Source organism: Oncorhynchus tshawytscha, linkage group LG31 (genome assembly GCF_018296145.1).
Source record: "Oncorhynchus tshawytscha isolate Ot180627B linkage group LG31, Otsh_v2.0, whole genome shotgun sequence".
Classification (NCBI taxonomy): domain Eukaryota; kingdom Metazoa; phylum Chordata; class Actinopteri; order Salmoniformes; family Salmonidae; genus Oncorhynchus; species Oncorhynchus tshawytscha.
The window spans coordinates 7,472,792-7,478,891 of record NC_056459.1 but is presented as its reverse complement, the minus strand read 5'-3'; positions in this window follow the sequence as shown (position 1 = coordinate 7,478,891).

Below are 6,100 nucleotides of genomic sequence, written 5' to 3'. Positions count from 1 at the left end.
TGGAATACTTTTCCAACAGTCTTAAAGGAGTTCCCACATATGCTGAGGACTTGTTGGCTGCTTTTCCTTCACTCTCCAACTCATCCCAAACCATCTCAAATGGGGTGAGGTGATCTGATGCAGCACTCCATCACTCTCCTTGGTCAAATAGCCCTAACAGCCTGGAGGTGTGTTGGATCATTGTCCTGTTGAAAATAATGGGCCCACTAAGCGCAAACCAGATAGCATGGCGTATCGCTGCAGAATGCTGTGGCAGCCATGCTGGTTAAGTGTGTATTAAATTCTAAATAAATCAGTGTCACCAGCAAAGCACCATCACACCTCTGTGCTTCACGGTTGGAACCACACATGAGATCATCCTTTCACCTACTCTGCGTCTCACAAAGACAGTGGTTAGAACCAAAAATCTCAAATTTGGACTCGTCAGACCAAAGGACGAATTTCCATTGGTTGTGTTTCTTGGCCCAAGCAAGTCTCTTCTTTTTTTACATTTATTTTTTAATTGAACCTTTAACTTGGCAAGTCAGTTAAGAACAAATTCTTATTGACAATGACGGCCTAACCCGGACGACGCTGGGCCAATTGTGGGACTCCCAATCACGGCCAAATGTGATACAGCCTGGAATCGAACCGGGGACTGTAGTGACACCTCTTGCACTGAGATGCAGTGGCTTAAACCGCTGTGCCACACGGGAGTCAATTGGTGTCCTTTAGTATTGGTTTCTTTCCGGAAATTGACCATGGAGGCCTGATTCACAGTCTCCTCTGAACAGTTGATGTTGAGATGTGTCTGTTTTACTTGAACTTCAAAGCATTTATTTGGGCTGCAATCTGAGGTGCAGTTAACTCTGGGTCTTCCTCTCCTGTGGCGGTCCTCACGAGACCCAGTTTCATCATAGCGATTGATAGTTTTGATGGCTGCATTTAAAGAAACTTTTAAAATTCTTGAAAATGTACAGATTGACTGTTAATCTGGTAATTGAAATGCATTCCAGGTGACTACCTCATGAAGCTGGTTGAGAGAATGCCAAGAGTGTGCAAAGCTGTTTTCAAGGCAAAGGGAGTTTGAAGAATCTCAAATATAAAATATATTTTGATTTTGATTTGTTTAACACTTTTTGGGTTACTACATGTGTTATTTCATAGTTTTGATGTTTTCACTATTATTCTACAATGTATAAAAGAGTACAAATAAAGAAAAAAAATTTAAAGAATAAATAAGAAAGAATTAAAGAAAGAATTTTTGATTGCTACTGTAGGTCCTGGATGGCAGGAAGCTTGGCCCCAGTGATGTACTTGGCCTTACGCACTACTCTTTAGCGCCTTACGGTCGGATGCCGAGCAGTTGCCATACCAGGCGGTGATACAACCGGTCAGGATGCTCTCGATGGTGCAGCTGTAGAACTTTTTGAGGATCTGGGGACCCATGCAAAAGGTTTTCAGTCTCTTGAGGGGTAAAAGGCGTTGTTGTGCTCTCCACAACTTTCTTGGTGTGTTTGGACCATGATAGTGTGTTGGTGATTCCACAATGTAGTACAAAACAGTTTTTTTTACCATAAGTGTTCAACATCTCAAGAATCACATTAAAGGCCATGACACACTTTGCGCCAACCTGGTGTCAGGGCCTTTTGTATAATTATTTACGTAAATCCATCCGAGACGCTCCATTTAATATGATCTGTTATGTTTCGTATGTTATGTATTAATTTGTGGATGTCCATCACCCATTTCGTATGTTATGTTACAAATAAAAATGTGTATTATATGTTACCAATTGTAGCTAGCTGGCTAACGTTAGCTAGGCTACGGTTAAGTTTAGGAGTTAGGTTAAAGCGTTAGGGGAAGGGTTAGCTAACGTGCTAAGTAGTTGCAAAGTATCTGAAAAGTAGTGATTATTTGAAAAGTTGCTAAAAAGCTAAGATTGTCCATGATGAGATTTGACCTAGCAACCTTTTGGTTGCTAGACAGAGTTATACATCCACCGGAACCCATCTTTGCTAGACATTCGTGTTATACACCCACCCATCCATCTTTGCTATACCTTCTCATTCTCGTTGTATATCACTTTGGATTATTAAATCTCAAAAGGCATACATAATTACCAGGTAAAATCCAATTCAAATTCGCATGAACCCGGCGGAGGCACACTGAATATATTCTAAATGTGTAGCACAGACGTACTTCGTACACACTCTATTTTATATTCAGATGCGCGGCACAACTGCAAAGAAGACGATCTGGATCGCGAACATAAGGAAGTTTCAGGCGACCGATTTAACTTTTGAAACTGTTGCAACTGGCAACAGCAAAGATTTTTATAACTAACCCAACATAGACCACAAGTGCGCTTGTGCAGTAACTCAATGCGCCCTTGCACTCTTTCTAAATATTTATTTATTTATTACTTTGAGAAAGGATAAAGTAAAAATAAAACTTAGTCTACTCTGTTTGTAACCTATTTTCAATACAAAAAACTGATTGCGCAAATGTCACCATTCCAATTTTTTGTGCGGGTGTACCATGCAGCCCCGGCAAGATGTCGCCTTGGCGGCTGCCCATATCGCCTGTACCTAAATCTGCCACTGGGTCTGGGACATGAACCTCTTAATAACCTCAATTTCTTATGGCTGGGGGCAGTATTGAGTAGCTTGGATGAATAAGGTGCCCAGAGTAAACTGCCTGCTACTCAGGTCCAGTTGCTAATATATGCATATTATTAGTATATTTGGATAGAAAACACTCTGAAGTTTCAAAAACCTGAGAAAAAAATCCAACCAGGAAGTGGGAAATCTGAGGTTTGTAGTTTTCAACTTATTGCCTATCGAATATACAGTGTCTATGGGGTCATATTGCACTTCCAAAGGCTTCCACTTGATGTCAACAGTCTTTAGAACCTTGTTTGATGCTTCTACTGTGAAAGAGGGGGGAATGGGAGCTGAATGAGTCAGTGGTCTGGCAGAGTGGCATGAGCTGGTCACGCATGTTCATGTGAGACTTAGCTTGCGTTCCATTGCATTTCTGAAGACAAAGGAATTCTCCGGTTGGAACATTATTGAAGATTTATGATTCTATACATCGTTTGACATGTTTCTACGGACTGTAACGGGACTTTTTGACTTTTCGTCTGCTCGCGCCTCATGAATTTGGATTACTGGGCTAAACGCGCGAACAAAAGGGAGGTATTTGGACATAAATTATGGACTTTATCGAACAAATCAAACATTTATTGTGGAACTGGGATTCCTGGGAGCATTCTGATGAAGACTCCACAACTCCACAACATGGCGGATATCTGTATGGCTCGTTTTTGTGTCTGAGCGCCGTACTCAGATTATTACATGGTGTGCTTTTTCGGTAAAGCTTTTTTGAAATCTGACACAGCGTTTGCATTAAGGAGAAGTTTATCTAAAGTTCCATGCATGACAGTTGTATCTCTTATCAATGTTTATTATGAGTATTTCTGTAAATTGATGTGGCTCTCTGCAAAATCACCGGATGTTTTGGAAGCAAAACATTACTGAACGTAACGCGCCAATGTAAACTGAGATTTATGGATATAAATATGAACTTTATCGAACAAAACATACATGTATTGTGTAACATGAAGTCCTATGAGTGTCATCTGATGAAGATCATCAAAGGTTAGTGATTAATTTATGTCTATTTCTGCTTTTTGTGACTCCTCTCTTTGGCTGGAAAAATGGCTGTGTTTTTCGGTGACTAGGTGCAGACCTAACAATCTTTTGGTGTGCTTTTGCTGTAAAGCCTTTTTTAAATCAGACACTGTGGTGGGATTAACAACAAGTTTATCTTTAAAATGGTGTAAAATACTTCTATGTTTGAGGAATTTTAATTATGAGATTTCTGTGGTTTTGAATTTGGCGCCCTGCACTTTCACTGGCTGTTGTCATATCGATCCAATTAACGGGTTCTAAGCCATAAGAAGTTTAAGGATCGTACTCTTTTTTTTTTCAATTTTCACCTAAAATTACACCAAATCTAACTTCCCGTAGCTCAGGACCTGATGTCACGCCTTGACCTGAGAGAGCCTTTTTATCTCTATTTGGATTGGTCAGAGTGTGATTTGGGTGGGCATTCTATGTTCTTTATTTCTATGTTTTGTGTTTCTATGTTTTTGCTGGGTATGTTTCTCAATCAGTGACAGCTGACTATCGTTGTCTCCGATTGGGAATCATACTTAGGCAGCCTGTTTTGCCACCTTAGGTTTTGGGATGTTGTTTTTTGTTAGCTCTGCGTAGCCTACGGAACTTGACGTTCGGTGGTCTTTTTTTTTTTTTGGTGTTCGGTTTTAATAAAGAATCATGAACACGTACCACGCTGCACCTTGGTCCACTTCTTCCGACGAGTGTTACAGAACATCCCACCACAAACGAACCAAGCAGCGTGGTAAGGAGGACTGGACATGGGAGGACATCCTGGATGGCAAAGGATCCTGGACGTGGGAGGAGATACTGGCTGGAAGGAATCGCCTCCCATGGGAACAGGTGGAAGCAGCTAGGAAGGCAGAGGCAGCAAGAAAAGGGGCCCAGCGTTACGAGGGGACACGGCTAGCACGGAAGCCCAAGAAACGGTCCCCCAAAATTTTTGTTGGGGGCACACGGGGAGATTGGCAGTGTCAGGTTATAGACCTGAGCCAACTCCCTGTGCTTAACGTGAGGAGAGAGTGACTAGGCAGGCCCCATGTTATGCGGCTCTGCGCAGTGTGTCTCCAGTGCATATTCCCGCACCAGAGCCGCCACCGCGGATAGATGCCCACCCGGACCCTCCCCTATAGGTTCAGGTCTTGCGGCCTGAGTCCGCACTTTTTTTTGGGGGGGGGGTAGTACTGTCCCGCCCTGACCTGAGAGAGCCTTTTTTGTTTTTTGTTAGTGTTAGAAATTAGATATGTAGATGGGTGAGCCGGTCAAGGATCGATTCAGACAAAGTGGTAAATTTTATGACAAGTAACAGTTTATTCAGAGTGAAGATATCTAGTACAGCGTAATTACGGCTCCTCCGTTAGTTCGTATGGAACAGCAGGCAAAAAGGACCGTTACAATCAGTACACCACTAATATACAGAACAGAAAGTAGGTTGATTCTGGAAGATCGGATCTTTGGATTGGTTCAGCTGGGGTGTAGTCTGTAGTCTTCCGCCATTGGCTCAGTTGTCTGTCCGTCATCGTAGAATCCTCTTTGGGCACACAATGTTCAGCTACAAAGGAGATTATGTGTGTGCGCTGGTTTTGGCAGTTAGTGTAATGCGGGAGCTATCCTGTAGGGGACCCCACAGGCTTTACTTTGAGTTGTAGCCCTGTATTAGCAATAGGTTGGTCACCTGCATAAGAAATAGCATTTCTCTACATTAGCTCTGCGTAGCCTACGCAACGTGAGGTTCGTTGTCCTTTGGTTTTGTTACACCTGAAGCAATGATATGCATTTTCTTGATAACATTTGAAAGGAAACACTTTGACGTTTGTGGAAATATGAAATTAATGTAGCAGAATATAACACATTTGATCTGGTAAAATGTAATACAAACCAAAAAACTGTTTTTTGGTTTGTTTTGGTTCCATCATCTTTGAAATGCAAGAGAAAGGCAATACTGTTGCTGCAGGCGATTCCCTGATCCATCTCTTCGCAGACGACACCATTCTGTATACTGTACATCTGGCCGTTCTTTGGACACTGTGTTAACTAACCTCCAAACGAGCTTCAATGCCATATAACACTCCTTCCGTGGCCTCCAACTGCTCTTAAATGCTAGTAAAACCAAATGCATGCTTTTCAACCGTTCGCTACCCGCATCTGCCCGCCTGACTAGCATCACTACTCTGGACGGTTCTGACTTAGAATATGTGGACAACTACAAATACCTAGGTGTCTGGCTAGACAGCAAACTCTCCTTCCAGACTCATATTAAACATCTCCAATCCAAAATTAAATCTAGAATCAGCTTCCTATTTCGCAACAAAGCCTCCTTCACTCACTCTGCCAAACATACCTTCGTAAAACTATCCTACCGATCCTCGACTTTGGCGATGTCATTTACAAAATAGCTTCCAATACTCTATTCAGCAAACTGGATGCAGTCTATCACA